The sequence below is a fragment of the Ursus arctos genome, unplaced genomic scaffold, assembly GCF_023065955.2.
Source record: "Ursus arctos isolate Adak ecotype North America unplaced genomic scaffold, UrsArc2.0 scaffold_23, whole genome shotgun sequence".
NCBI classification, from domain to species: Eukaryota; Metazoa; Chordata; class Mammalia; order Carnivora; family Ursidae; genus Ursus; species Ursus arctos.
This window is the reverse complement of record NW_026622908.1, coordinates 45,458,891-45,474,094: the sequence shown is the minus strand read 5'-3', so window position 1 is coordinate 45,474,094 and position 15,204 is coordinate 45,458,891. Positions and strand designations below refer to the sequence as shown.

At 52.7% G+C, this 15,204-nt stretch overlaps 1 protein-coding gene across 6 annotated transcripts in view; it reads left to right on the top strand.

Annotated features, from left to right (window-relative positions):
• Positions 1-15,204, top strand: part of SHANK2 (SH3 and multiple ankyrin repeat domains 2) — a 503,000-nt gene that overhangs the window by 458,425 nt on the left and 29,371 nt on the right. The gene's annotated exons all lie outside the window — the stretch shown is intronic.

Here is a 15,204-nt window from a genome sequence, read left to right as displayed (position 1 = left end):
AAACGGGCTGGAGAAACGTGTTCGGATATGGCATGTGTGCCCTCCAAGTCCCAGGAGGGCCCAGCAAACACCACACCCATGTGTGCGAGTGCATGCCCACGGGGGGTGGGGGGGTGAGGGCGGCATCTTATCTTCACGTTGGAGGGGACCTTCTATCATGTTGCAGAGCACCGAGCCCCCAGAAGCCTCACTGAACTGGCATCTAGCGCCCTCCTCCCTTCCATAGAAGGGGCCTGGGATGCACACACTTCTGGCCTGTCAGACTGTCACCAGCGTCGTGCAGCAGCGAGGCGGCCTGTGGGAAGTCAGGCTGACCGGGGTCTCAGCTGCATGTGTCGGCAGAGCCAGACTCGCAGCCCTGAGGCCAGGCCATGCAGAAGTGCTGGGGGCCGTTCATAGCATTGATGCCATAACCACGTAAAGTCCTCAGCACAGGGACGCATTGGAGGTGCTCACGTCTGTTCCCTCTTGATCTTGCTTCGCTAGTCGCACTGCAGATAGGGCTAGGCCCCCTCCCTCTATTCTGGTGGTAAGCCTGGGCCTCTGGACCCAAAAACCTCCCGTGAGACCTTGGAGCTGACCACAGTGGCCACGCTGAGCAGGTGCGATGAGGAGGGAGAGCAGCTCTGGGAGATGGGGTGGGGGTGGGAGGAGGACGCTGTCGTGGCAGGTCACCCTGGCTTCCCAGCCTGGCCAGGAAGCCTCCACATGACACTCGTAAGCTGCTGGTCTTGAACTGAAATGATATTCACCAAGAGCATGGCAAGGCAATGGGCTGAGCCCCCAAGCCCCCGATTCGCACCCAGATCAGCCCCAGTGGGAGCCCAGGACGTGACAGACACCTGTCCTCACAGGACTGACTGCCGACAGAGCAGAGACAAAGCCTGCTCAGATCAGAAAGCAGAAAGGCCAGCTTGCGGGCCCAACCTTGCCCGAGAGAAGAGGTTGGGGGGACGTGGGGCCGGGGGCACAGCGGCCCCTCCCTGGCAGAGCAGAGCCTCTAGCTTGGCCTCCACGCATGTCACACACCCATCCTCGTCCCTGGCTGTGGGATTGGCGGAGACCAGTGGGGGCTCACTCTCCCAGGACTGCGGATGGAGCCCCTGTCCCAGGTCGCTTGCTCCTTTGGGAAACAGGGAGCTGGGACCTGAACCCTGGCGTTGGACCCCCCCAGTGTGTGTCCACATTCCCAAATAATTACTGAGCACCTGCTGTGGTTCAGGACCTGGAATCAGCATCGTGACGCGTGCTGACGCGTGAGGCCAGCCGCCCCTGTGCTCGGCACAGGACACCCCATCCACGCATCCACGCGGCTCCACGGCTAACCCGAGTGAGCACAGAAACGCGCCCCACGGTGCCTATGTGGGCCCCACGGGTCGGGCGGCTCAGGAAGAAAGCGGCCACGCTCTGAGCCCACACCGGGGGGTGGCCCACGGCTGGCTGGTGCACTGAAGCCCTCTGCTCCCCGCTTGCCCGCGCCGCACACAGCTTCCTGGAGGGGGTGTGGAGTGGAGCTCCGGGCCGGAGGAAGTCCCGGGCAAGGCAGCCCGCCCACTGCTGCACGCCGGCTGCCCAGAGACGAGTGTGGCATTTGGGGCCAAAGCGCCTGGCCAGCCCCGGGGCGGCTTCGCTTCCTCCACACAAGCCCCGGGGGTGAGGCCGCCTGGCTGGGCTCAGGCAGAGGGCTGCTTCGGAGAAGGGGTCGGTGACCTCCTGTCTCCTCCAGCACTGTCGCTATTGCAGCTGAGGGAGTAACATGCTCGGGAGGTGACGGGGTGGGCTGAGGGCTCTCTGGAAGAACGATGTGTGAGCAGGTGGCAGGCCAGCCCATGCCCGAGGCCGGGTGAGGGGCCTGGGCTGTCAAAGACCCGTGTCCAGAGGGACGCGGCTCCCTGGGAAAGACGTGAGCTGGTGCAGGCACGCCATCGGAGACAGAGGAGACAAGATCGGGGTTGGAATGAACCGTGCTCGCGGGCGAGCTGAGAATCACAACCTGAACTGCACTATGTTCGCACGACTCCCGAAGCCGAGAACGCTGTCGCGGAGGCTACCCGGGAGCGCGGGAGGACTGGGCGGCGGGCAGCAGGGCGCCCCTTCGGCACCTTTTGGATCATGTCCCACGTCCACCGTTTCCCGGACGAAAGGGTTTCCTGATTCTCCCATCAGGGAGAAACGTCCAGGAAGACAGCGGTTTGCACCATGCGTGAGGGGCTGGCTTTGCCCCGGAGCCCACTGACCAAGGCCACGGGAGAGCCGTCGCGAGGAGGCGTAAAGCACTGCAAACAGCGGGAGGCGGTGGCAACACGGTCTTTGGAAGCCTGATGTCAAGTCGGACCCTTGGCTGCGGGAGGGGACGCACCCCACAGGCTTCGGACTCAGCGCCAGCGTCCGACAGAGCAAGCGAGCGGGGGCCCAGCACAGCGGGGCCGACCGGACCCCTGCCCACGGAGCCCTTAGAGCCCGCAACCCCAGGCCTCGCACAGGCGTCCCAGGGACACGCTGCTGCGCACAGCTGCACGCACCACGGAGGACCCTCACGGTGGAAGACGGGGGTGTCGTCAGGACAGGCGGACGCCTCTGGGTGCCGCCGGGGGCTGTCTCTGGGATGCGCCCTTAGGTGGACCAGCATGCTACAGTCTCTGCAGGGTGGGGGCAGACATACACCTGCACACACGCACACGTGCACTCGTGCACCACACGCCCATGCTCACGCGTGTACAGACACAGGAATCTGCTCATTCCTCCCTCTTAATGGAAAGATCATCCACACACCCCACCTTTTTCGATTTAGTGCTGCCTCTGGGGCGGGGGGAGGAAGACCAAGAATTCTGAGTATGAATGGTTTTATAGATCAGATTATGAAATTGGGTGAAAATTGCACATAATTATAAAACACCAATCAACATGTTAAAAGTCAAAAACAAAATACTATCCGCGAACGTAACCGCTAATTAAATTAGTGGCATTCACAGAGAAATTATTTCAGGCGGCGGTTTGCGTAGGGCTGCAAGCGGAAGCAGGAAGTCTAAGCTCTGTTCAGTGATTAGACCGTTGGTCCTGGCGCCGTGTCCTTATCCTGAAACTAACCATCGTAATGACGGATGGCTGATGAACAGACGACGCGCACGCAGACAGATCGGGCGAGCAAACAAACCATTACCTTCACGTCAGTCATTAGGAGCCCGATTTTCAGTGAAGAGAGAAAAGTGTAAAATCAGAGACATCCGAATCTTGCTCTCAGTTGCAGTCGAGCTTGTCAGCAAACACGCACCGGGAGCCCAAACACCCCGTCGCCCCAGAGAGCCGCACAACATCCCGTGAAGACACTGCCCCAAGCAGATGCAGGGCAACTGGAGCACGAAGGGAGCAGTCGCCCCGAGCAGCTGGGGCGCCAGGAGGGAAGGGGTAGAGCGCGGGCGTGCAGCCAGGGCCCGGGGACACAGCCGCTCCGGTGACCAATGCTGGGACAGCGAGCCTCAGGGGAACAGAGCTCTAGGTTAGAACCTGAAGTGTAACACAGGAAAGATCCGTGAGTCCTACGGATGTGAACAGACAGCCGAACACCTAAAGGAAAGAGGAGAAGAGACAAATTCTCCCCTAAACTTTATGAGGCTACTCTGTTCCTGCTCTCAGCAACATGGGCCTTCACCGTCCACCCCCAGGTGTGGCTGAGCTCAGGGACTTCCTGCCGTCGGGGACAGTATGACCGGGACCTGACGCGCACCCCAGCCACGTGAGCAAGGCTAGTATCACGGGGACGAGCCAGGTGCGGAGCACGAGCCCGGACGTGATGGGGTGGAAAGGGCGCCTCACCCTGGGGTCCTCCTCCCAAAGCCACAGCCCAGTCTGACCGTGAGGGGAGATCGTCTACAAAATTCCTGACAGGTACTCAGAACTGTCAAGGTCATCAAAACCAAAGAAGGTCAGAGAGCTATCAAGCCAAGAGGAGTCTAAGGAGATGCGGCTGACGGTAACGCGGGGTCCCGGATGGGGTCCTGACGGAGGAGGTGTGCTGGGTAACGATTAAGGAGATCTGAATAGACGTGGGCCTCAGTTACTATAGTAACGTGTCAGGGGCGCCTGGGTGGCTCAGTCGTTAGGCGTCTGCCTTCGGCTCAGGGCGTGATCCCGGCGTTCTGGGATCGAGCCCCACATCAGGCTCCCTGCTCCGCTGGGAGCCTGCTTCTTCCTCTCCCACTCCCCCTGCTGTGTCCCCTCTCTCACTGGCTGTCTCTCTGTCAAATAAATAAATAAAATCTTTAAATATATATATATATATATATATATATATAGTAACGTGTCAGTATTGGTTCCAGATGCATCACACACACGCGTGCATCACACACGTGTGCACGCACACGCATAGGGGATAGCGGGCGTGGGGTCCGGGAAGCCCTCCGTGCTGCCTCCCTCCCAGGTTCTGTGCACATCTGAAGCTGTTCTAACAAAACAAAGGAGACTCACTGCAGTGGATTTAAATATATCAAAAATGGTTTTCAAACATCCCGGAATTCGTACTGACACTTCTTAAAGAATGGGTCGCTTCCGAAGGAACAAACTCATTAATCTGAAAACTGGCTAAAAAAAAGAAAGAAAGAAGCAGCCACAAGCATTTCTCTCGGCTTCTTTCACAGACAGTACCCGGGGGCAGTAACCGTTGAGAAGGGCAGGTTTCTCTTTAAAAATTATCCCAACTAGCAACTGGAAGAGGAACATCGGAACATCACCATTTCACGGCGCCCAGAGGCAGAGAACCCAGGGGCCGCTACACGCGGCGGAGAATCCGGCTGGCCGCTCCTCGGCACCCCCTCCGACTAAATCTTAACACACAAACACGCACAGACTCTCAGGGGCGCCTGACGTGGGGCGCAGGGCACCACCTGCCCCGATCGCACCTGAACGTGGTCCCGCTTCCAACCTCCACCTGATGGCAAGACAGAGGACACGGGAGCGTGGCAGGCAACACAGAGGGCATGACGTCTTCGTTCCTCCAGCATGTGAGTCCCGAGGAGCCAGGAGAGGACCGAGAAGCCCATAGATGGAACGAGACAAGTGACGTGCCGGCCAGATGCGTCGGGGAGCTCTCAGGACTGCACTGAGCCGCTGTGCGTGGGCGCGGGCATGAGACCGTCTCAGCCACGAGAGGGCATTTGTATGACGATCTGAGCAACCCGAGTTGCCTCTTGGGGTGCTCGTGGTGTGGAAGCTAGTGTGTCTTTACCACGGGGCTGGGTCTTTAAATAAAAAGCGTGCTGAACTGCCTTCACGAGAGGTGGTAGGAGCTGCAGTTCCCTCCACGAGAAGCCTCGGAGGGCAGGGGTGCGTGGGCGAGGGAGGGACCAGGGCACCACCAGCTCATCCTTGCTGGCCTGGCGGACAACGTGGCGGTCAGTCGTCGAGGGTACCTGCCTCTCCGCTTTTGCATATTTGAGGGACGTTTTTCCATAATAGAAGTAGTAGAAATGAGCGTCTTTCCCAATGAGTAGTCTTTATGTATTAGCAGCTTTAACTTACAGAAAAGAAGAGTGAAAAGCACAGAGAATTCCCATATGCTCCCTCACCCCTCCTCACCCACCATTTCCCCTTGTTGTGACATCTTGTTCTGGTGTGGTGCATTTGGGACAATTCACGAACCAGCATGGATGCCTTCCTATTAAGTCAAGTCCGCCATTGACCGTAGGGTTCACTCTGCTTTGTACAGTCTGTGGGTTTGGACAAATGACATGTGTGCAGCACTGCCCTCCAACAGCCCCACCAGAATGACAAGCTCACAGCCCTCAAACTCCTCCGTGCTCCACCTCTTCATCCCTCCGTCTCGCATCCTGTGGCAGCCCCTGGTCTTGACGGTCTCCACGGTTTTGACTTTTCCAGCATTTTCTGCAGTTGGCCTCGCACAGTGTGGAGTCTTTTCAGGTTGGTTTCTTTCAATAAGGTGCATGTGAGGTTCCTTTGTGTCTTGTTGTGGCTTGAGAGCCTGTTCCTTTGATCACTGAATCATATTTCTTGGTCTGGACGTCCCACAGCTTGTTCATCCGCCTGCTGAGGGGCATCTTGGCTGTGTCCGAGTTGTGGCAATTGTGGACAAAGCCACTATAAACATTTGTGTGGGGGTTTTTGCGTGGACGTAGGTTTTCAGCTCATTGGGGGTAAATACGAAGGCGTGCAGTGGCTGGATTGTATGGGAAGAGCATGTTTCGTTCTGTAAGAAACGGCCGGCCCGTCATGCACGGTGGTGGCGCCATCTTGCATTCCCGCTGGCAGCGAGCGAGCGAGAGTTCCCGGTGCTCCGCAGCCTCGCCAGCACTTGGCGTCAGCGTTCTAGATTTGGGCCACCCTGACAGGGGCACCCTGCTGTGTCGTCGTCTTAATTTGTGATTCCCTAATGACATATGACGTGGGGCATCGTTTTACGTGCTCATTTGCCATCTCTAGGTCTTCTTTGACGAAGCGTCTGTTCAGATCTTTTGCCTATTTTTTAATTGGGTTGTTTCTTTCCTTATTGTTGACTTTTAAGAGTTCTTTGTGTGTTTGGACGCCAGTCCTTTGTCTGTGGCTAGTCTTGTTCTCCTGACGGCGTCTCTTGCAGAGCAGAAGATTTCGTTTTCATGAAGTCCTGCTTACGGATTTTTTTCTTTAACAGATGGTCACTGGGGGTCACGCAGATACTCTCTTACATTATCTTCTAGGAGTTTTGTAGTTTAGTGTCTCACATTTAGGTCAGTGACCCATTTTGGGTTAAGTTTTTGTGAAAGAGTGTAAGGTCCAGGTCTAGATTCTTTTTTTTTTTTTTTTTGCAGGTGGGTGTCCTGTTGTTCCAGCCCTTTGTTGAAAAGTCTGTCTCTTGTCCACTGAATGGCCTTTGCTCGTCTGTCAAAGATCATATGACTGTGTTTGTGCGGGTCTGTTTCTGGGCTCTGTCTGCTGTTCTGCAGATCAATTTGTCTAGTCCCTCAGCAGTACCTGGTCACCGCGGTTTTACAGTAAGTCCTAAAGCCACGCGGTACCAGTCCTCCGATTTCAATATTGAGTTGGCTCTTCTGGGTCTTGTGCCTCCATAGAAACCTTAGGGTGAGCTTGTCGGTGTTCACGAAACCACTGACTCGGACAGAAATCCGCTCCTTAGGGGCCGCTCCTGAATACACGCTGAGTGCCAGGGAGCATCACGCGGATGAAGGAATTTCTGTAGAAAGCGAGGCGGCAGGGCCAGGCCGGCGGCTCGGGGGGCACCCGTGGTGTGAAGGGCCTCATGGGGTCTCGTGTCGTGATGAGTGTGTTCTGGGGCCTCGTCGGCTTCTTGGTACCCAGGTTCGTCCCTAAGGGTCCCACCCGATGACCTGTTCTGTTTGCTGCTCTCTCTTTTGTTTGTTTTTTAAGATTTATTTTATTTATTTGAGAGAGTGGGAGAGAGAGGGGGAGGAGGGGCAGAGGGAGAGAATCTCAAGCAGACTCCCCACTGAGCACAGAGCCCAGCGTGGGACTCGATACCACGACTCTGAGATCATGACCTGAGCCGAAATCAAGAGTCGGATACTCAACCGACTGAGCCGCCCAGGCGCCCCATTTTTTTTAAGATTTTATGTTATTATTTATCTTGGAGAGAGAGAGCCTGTGCTGTCTTTTGGCCGATTGCAGTCCTGGCCTGACTCCCCCCTCTTCGAACCATCTGGTACCTCAAGAATCATGGGCTTGAGGAGGAAGCCCCGCTCCCCAGCGCTCACTCATTAGGGCCACAGAGAATTTTTCTAGATGCAAGATCACCTCCAAACCCAGAATACCTCCTTTGACTTGCCTCTTCGGGCCGTCAGCTGCTTTAAACGTCCACCCCACTTGTGAATATCTTATTCTGCGGTGTAGTATCTGTTCCTGTCACTTTTTTTACATTTTGATGATTTCTGTGCCGGCTTAACCTGAAGCATGCTGCCCTGCAGAATGTTTGTGCCCCTTCTGATATAGAAGATGCTATTCGGGGCGCCTGGGTGGCACAGCGGTTGAGCGTCAGCCTTCGGCTCAGGGCGTGATCCCGGCGTTCTGGGATCGAGCCCCACATCAGGCTCCTCCGCTATGAGCCTGCTTCTTCCTCTCCCACTCCCCCTGCTTGCGTTCCCTCTCTCGCTGGCTCTCTCTGTCAAATAAATAAATAAATAAAATCTTAAAAAAAAAAAAAAAAAGAAGAAGAAGATGCTATTCTTCCGAGAAACATGTTGCTCTCCCCCTGGGAACCTGGGGATTGATAGATGACTCCAGCCCGCCCATGACACAGGAATTGGCAAAGTGTCTGAAAACCGTCCCAAGTCTGTGAGACTCCAGGGGCGCAGTCAGTAGGAGGGCGTGTTTGCGGGGAGTATCCGTCCCAATGTGTATTTTCAGGATGACTTTCTTATTTCTGCCATCTTTTGGCATAAAGTATTTTTCTGCTTCCTATGAAAAAAAAGAATTAATATGGAAGAGAGAGCCCCAAACAAACATGCTGTGGAGGAGATGGAGGACACGGACCGCTCGGGGAGGACAGGAGTACAGAAAGGTATGATGCGTGTGCTCAGAGAGATAAGAGGAGATAATGCATCCTCGAAGATAGAACAAAAAATATTCCTTTTTAAAGTCACAGTCACAAAACAGAATCAGAGCTCTTGAAGTTAAAAATACTACAGCAGATATGAAAATTCTGACAGGTGGATTACAAGATAAAACCGACAGGAATCTCCCAGAAAGAGAAGATGTGGGAAATGAAAGAGGAAAGATAATTAAATTGGAGGACCTGTCCAGAAGGAGTAAGTTTGCCTCAAGGAGAAAAGGAAGGCAAGGGAATGAATGGCCAAGACTTAGTTGAAGGGAGCGTTCCAGAACAGAAGGGCATGAGTGTCCCAATGGAAGAGCCCCCCAACCCCGGGGACCCAGTGTGGGAGGTGAGGGCAGAGCCAGACATAGCACAGGTCAGCACACCTCAGACAGCCTGGAGCAGAGGGGCAATCTTGTGAGGCTCTCCGGCCTTGGGGTGGGGTGGCAGGGAGCAGATGCAGGCTCCATGAACATGATCAGGTCGTAGATCCCTCTGGAACAGACCTGGAAACTAAGCGAAGCATCCCCTTCAAACTCCTGAAGCAAAATTCTTTCCAAACTAGAACTGTGTGGCCCAGGGAATGTGTGTTCTGTAGTTACTATTCCATAAATATCAATTAGTTTGAGATGTTTGCTCAGATCATCTATTCTCTACTGATTTTCTTGTCCAGCTGAATACAAAGGGGTATTCGGTGTCCTGCTGTATTTGCAGAGATCCCCATTTCTCTCTTTTATTCCATCAAACTTTGCTTCAGTATGTTGAAGCCCCGTGAGCAGGTGCATAAATGTTTGACCGTTGTCCTTGTTATGAATTCCCTCCTGTAGCATTATGAAGCATCCCTCTTTGTTTCTGCTAATACTCTTTCCCTGAAGTCTATTTTTTTAATAACAGCTTTATTGAGGTATAATTCATATCCGTAAAATTCAACCGTTCAAGGCACCCAATGTGGTGGATTTTAGTATCTTCACAGAATTTCGCAACCATGCACACAGTCTAATTTTAGAACATTCTGTCATAGAACGAGACCTCACGCCCATTGACTGTCATTCCTCATCCCCTATCCCCTTCTCTTTGCTGCTAGGAGTAACACTATGAAATTTTGTGTGCAGCAAGTTGTGTGAGCATATCTTCAGTTCTCTTAGGAATATGCCTGGGAGTGCAGTTTCTGGGTCATTTCATATCTCTGTGTTGAACTTTTTGAGGAATTGCCAAACTGTTATTCAAATTGGCTGACATCTCTCTTGTGTGATATTAATATAGGCACTCCACCCGTGGGAAGACTTGTGTTCATTGCTTTCAGCCTCTCTGTGTCTTTGTACCTAAAGTGCATACACAGCATATTAGATCTTTGTCTGTAATCCACTTGAATAATATCTGCCTTTTACTTGGAGTTTTATCCCATTAACATTTAATGTGATTATTGATGCCATTCAGTGTAGGCCCACCAGTTTGTTTCTGTTTATCTGTTCTCTTTTCCTCTCCTCTCCCTTTTCTGCTTTTCTTGGATTGTTTGACTGCTTTTATTGTTTAAAGACTTATTTATTTACTTATTTATTTGAGAGGGAGAGAGCAAGCACACATGCAGGAGGAGGGGGCAGAGGGAGAAGCAGACTCCCTGCTGAACAGGGAGCCCAATGCGGGTCTCAGTCCCAGGGCCCTGAGATCATGACCTGAGCCAAAGGCAGACACTTAACCTACTGAGCCCCCCAGACACCCCTATTTGACTACTTTTAGAACTACATTTTAATATACTGGCTTCTTGTTCTTTTTAGTGGCGGGCTCTGGGATTACAGTATACATCCTTAACTTTTAAGTTAACAATTCGTACTGCAAAATTCACATGAAATATAACAACCTTGCAACCATGTAGGTGTGTCTGCCTCACGCCTGCCCCATTGTATGTTACAGTGTCACAGGCGTCACATATACTGACATTGTAAACCCCGCAAGACATTATTTTTGCCTCAGTCGCACCTATTTTTTAAATAAGAGGGAAAATCATCTTTAATATTTTACCTATGTATTTACCATTTCTGATATTCTCATGCCTCTAAGATCTAGTATCGTTCCTTTCTGGCTTGAAGAACTGCCGTTAACAGCAGGTCTCGTGGCTTTTGCTTATCTATAAATGTTTTATTTTGCCTTCATTCTTTAAAGATATGTTCTCTGGATAGAGCATTCTAAGTTGGCAGTTATTTTATTTACACAGTTTAAAAATGATCCATGGTCTTGCCTCCATGGTTTCTGACGTGAAGTTCACGGTCATCGAAATCATTGTTCTTCTTTAAGGAATACGTCATGCTTCTCTGGTTGCTTTAAGATTTCCTCATTTTACCTTTGGCTTTCAGCAGATTGGCTGTAATGTGCCTGGGTGAGATTTTCTTTATATTTATTCTATTTGGGATTCACTGAGTTTCTTTTCTTTTTTTTTTAAGATTTTATTTATTTATTTGAGAGAGAGAGAGAGCAGGAGTGGGGGTGGGAAGGGCAGAGGGAGAGGGAGAAGCCAACTCCATGCTGAGCAGGGAGCCTGATGCAGGGCTCGATCCCAGGACCCCAGGATCGTGACCTGACCCAAGGCAGACGTTTCACCAACGGAGCCACCAGGTGCCCCTTCACTGAGTTTCTTAAATCTAAATTTATGTCCTTCACCTAATTGGGGAAGTTCTCAGCCATCAGTTTTTTAAATATTCTGACCTATTTTCTCTCCTTGTTCTGGGATTCCAATTTTCTACCCTTCTAGGACTCGAAACATTAGACCTTTTGACATTGTCCCACAAGTCCTTAAGATTCTGTTCACTTCTGAAAATCCTTTCTCTCTCTTCTTCATATGGGATAAATTCTGTGGATGTTGATTCAAGCTCACTCGTTGCTCCGCCACATCCATCTCGCTATTAAGCCCATCCAGTGCGTTTTTTAACCGACAGCATTGCATTTTTCAGTTTTAGCCTTCTCACTTCTTTTTACATTTTTTATTTCTTTGATGGTATTTCCTACCTTTTATGCAATATGAGTGTGTTTTCCTATACCGAGATGAGTATTGTTGTAATAGCTGCTTTAAAGTCCTTGCCTGATAATTCCAACCTCTTAGTCACGTCTGGGTTCATCACGTAGATTTTCACTGGATCCTGGATATCGTGACGGTTCTGTGACAGCGTGGATTCTGGTACGTTCCTTGGATGAGTGTTGAGGTTTGTGCTTTAGCTGGTGATTACCTTGGTCGGTCTCCGTCTGCGGCGTCCAGCCTGTGGCGGCAACAGCTCAAATTAAAGTTCAGGCACCTGAGCCTCATGGGCCAGCTGTGTTGGTCAGGCCGCGCGGGCACAGTTCACACATCCATCAGGGATCTGGGGAAAGTTTACACACAGCAGGGGCTGCCATCTCTGGCTCTTCTCTGGGATTCTCCCCTCGCTTTGGCCGCTGTGGCCACCCCACATTCTGTCCTCTGATTTCTCAAGCCAGAAAGGCTGCAGTTTTCCATCAGAGCTACGGGTGACTCACCTCACACTCTATCCGTGGCCCAAAGCTTCCAGTTTTCCACTCGCATCCAAAATCTGCCTACCTCAGTTTATATCCCCAGAGCTTTCAGGGAGTTGTTCTTGTTTGTCTGAATCTGGGGGCGAGGGGATTGTTTTGTCCAGACTTTGTGTTACCTACAAAGGAGATGGTCTCAGGAGCTTTCTCTACCGAGTCAGACTTAACTCCAGTTAAGTGTGCAGATAAAGCCATTTTCGGGGTGCTTGGGTGGCTCAGGCGGTTAAGCGTCTGACTCTTGGTTTCAGCTCAGGTCATGATCTCAGGGTCGTGAGATCAAGCTCTGCATTGGGTTCCATGCTGGGTGTGACATCTGCTGAAGATTATCTCTCTCCCCCTCCCCCCACTAGCTCACTCTCTCTCTAATGCATAAATCTTTTTCGAAAAGCCATTTTCCAATAAGCAATGTCTCAAAAAAAAAAAAAAATCATCTCCCAAACTCCGTTCTTTGGGAAACAACTAGAGAACGTCCTTTACCAAAAATGAGGCTTTACACTAAGTAGCAATCAATATATCCAGGGGGTCTGGGAATCACGTGGCCCCAACACAAGACCAAATTGAAAGGAATCCTGGGGACACAGGCACAGAGAACACTGAACCCATGTTGTGCCGAGAAGAGCAGAAGTCTTTGGGAGTCTAAGTTTCTTCAAGAAGATAAACTTAGCAAAATACCCGACGTATTTGAAGATTCTGAAAAGAGATTTGCATAATTAGGAAGTGTTTGGATTGGAATTACTGGTAAGTACATAGAAAATTAAACCAACACACAAACAATAGGAAATGATTTTGCCCCGGGGAAAACACAACGTCGTCATAATATGCTGTGTGGCTTGGCCGTGGATAGATGCTACACAGCCGTGCCGCGCATCCTGGGTGTGGACCTAGGAATTCTGGCGGGACTGGGACCTGACGGTGAGATCCTGAGGATGGGGCGGGCGGCTGAGAGGAAAGACCCGAATTACTGGTTCTCGGCCAAGGGCGACTCTGACCTCGCGGTGGACATTCGATGATGTCTGGATAGACAGTCAGTTGCCACATTGGGAGGAAGGGGCTGTTGCCCGCAGCTAGCATGTCGAATCCAGAGGTGCCGATCAACACGCCCTCGTGTGCACCCGCAACAGAGGTGGTTGGTCCTCGTCGCGACTGCGCCACCGCTCAGAGACCCCGAGCGAAGTCATCGTGGGCCGTGGTGGTGTCAGCGGACAACCTCTAAAGCGTAAACATCAAAACGTAAACAACACGGAAGCGTGGTTAGAGACACGGGGTTGGACAGAAAGAATGAGCTGAGGCTCTGGGAGCGAGAAGTGGTTCCTGGGTGGTGGGTCCTCCAGGTTTGGTAACAAGCCTTGTAGACCTCTGTCTAAACTGCGTGCACATGTGAGTCTCATGTTTGGAATAACCATTTGAGTGAAGAAGAGAATGGTTTAGAAAAGTACAGAAGTGCAGAGGAAGGCTTGTCTTCCTGTTCTTCACAGAAGTCCTCCAAACCGTGGTGGGTGCCACACTTGGGTCCTTGCCCTCCGCAGGACGTGGCCGTGGTGTCCTCCCTCCTTGGGTGGCTCCATGTCTGTGTAAGAACAATGAATGGAGAGACTTGCTACTCTGCCCTGCCAGTAACCGGACCCGTGACTCGGAATCCGTTTCTGTCTTTGAGGCTGTGATCCCAGGAGCCCCCAGATTTGCGTTAACCTTCTACAAATGTGGCAAGTGATCGTGGCACACACCTCCCTCTGGTGGCAGCGTGCCAGAATTTGCAGGCCCAGGTGCCTTGAGGGACACCAGAACCCCGTAGAAGCTCAACCTGCCAACCCCGGGCGTCTGAGGAAGCAGCGAGCACTTCACCCGATCGGTCTCTGAGGCTCCTGTCTCCACACACGCGGTTCAGAGCATGTTTTAGGGCTGGTAGCGGGTTCCACAGTCCCATTGGGGGAGAAACTGGATTTTGAGTTGGATTAAAGGCTAGGAAATTCTAAAGCAGGGCTCTTGCTCTTCTCTGCAGCCTGTGCTGGGAAGGAGAATGTCGCCGAGTGTCCCGTCCTGCCTTTGGTCCTAGTCTTGTGGGTTCCGAGTTGAACGGTGCTGCCTCGTGCCTCTGCCTGCTCTTCCGGCAGGAGGGTATTTGTAGGCACCCCATGCCCCCGCTGTCAGAGTGCTCAACCGTGCACCTGTGACTGGGCCACAAAGGTCTGGAGCCACACAGCCCACAGCTCTGACCTTGGTATTCTCACTCTGGGGGAAGAACTCCTTCCAAAGCAGGATGGGAATGTAGGAGGGGGCTGGTTGAGGGGAGGCTGCACGGGGAAAGGAGAGCACGGTGGGCCCACAGTCAGAGCAGGCTCGAGAAGCCCGGCCCTTCGGTCCCGAAGCAGGTGCCATGCTTGTCCTCAGCAGAGGCAGCTCTTTGGGTGCCCAGCCCGAGGAGGAATGCCTGGGACTTTTCAGGCAGGACTGCCAGAGGCGAAGACCCTCCCCTGCAGGTGGAAGGAGGCAGGGCCCAGGGCACTGCTGGCACCCATCCTCCTTCAGAGGGGCTCCCTCAGCCCGCGCCTGGGCCTGGGCTCCCCACCCCCACCGCACACCTGCTCCCCGTCCCCGCTTGCCTGGACCTGTTGTCTCAGGTGGCACTTGGCACAGCTGGAGTCTCACTGGTGCACTGACTTGTGCGTGGTCGAGCCCCCATGAGAATGTGGGCTGCAGAGGGGCAGGGACAGACCGCCCGCCAGGATCACCCCTTACATCCTGGCTTTTAGTGGGTGCTCTGAGCAGGAGTGGTGGACGAGTGAATGAATGAGCAACGGTCACTTCTCTGGGGCACGTACAGGAGAGGCAGGGAGGGGAGGGACGTCGTTTGCAGTCCAGAACAGCTGCAACATGTCCCCCTCGTGAGTCCCCCTGCCAGGCTCTCTGGGAAGAGTGTGCCCGTTGTTGGTGTGTGGACCTGGTTGCACGGGTGTGAGGACGGTGAGAAGTCACCAAGCCTGGTAACGTCTCTGCTTGAGGAGATCTTGCACTTCGGGTTTTAGCAACTACAGCAACATGGGGATGCCGGTTGCGGGGCGGGCAGGGCATCGGGTCCTTCTCACTTGTTCTTTGCAGTGGGGACTTTTCTTTCT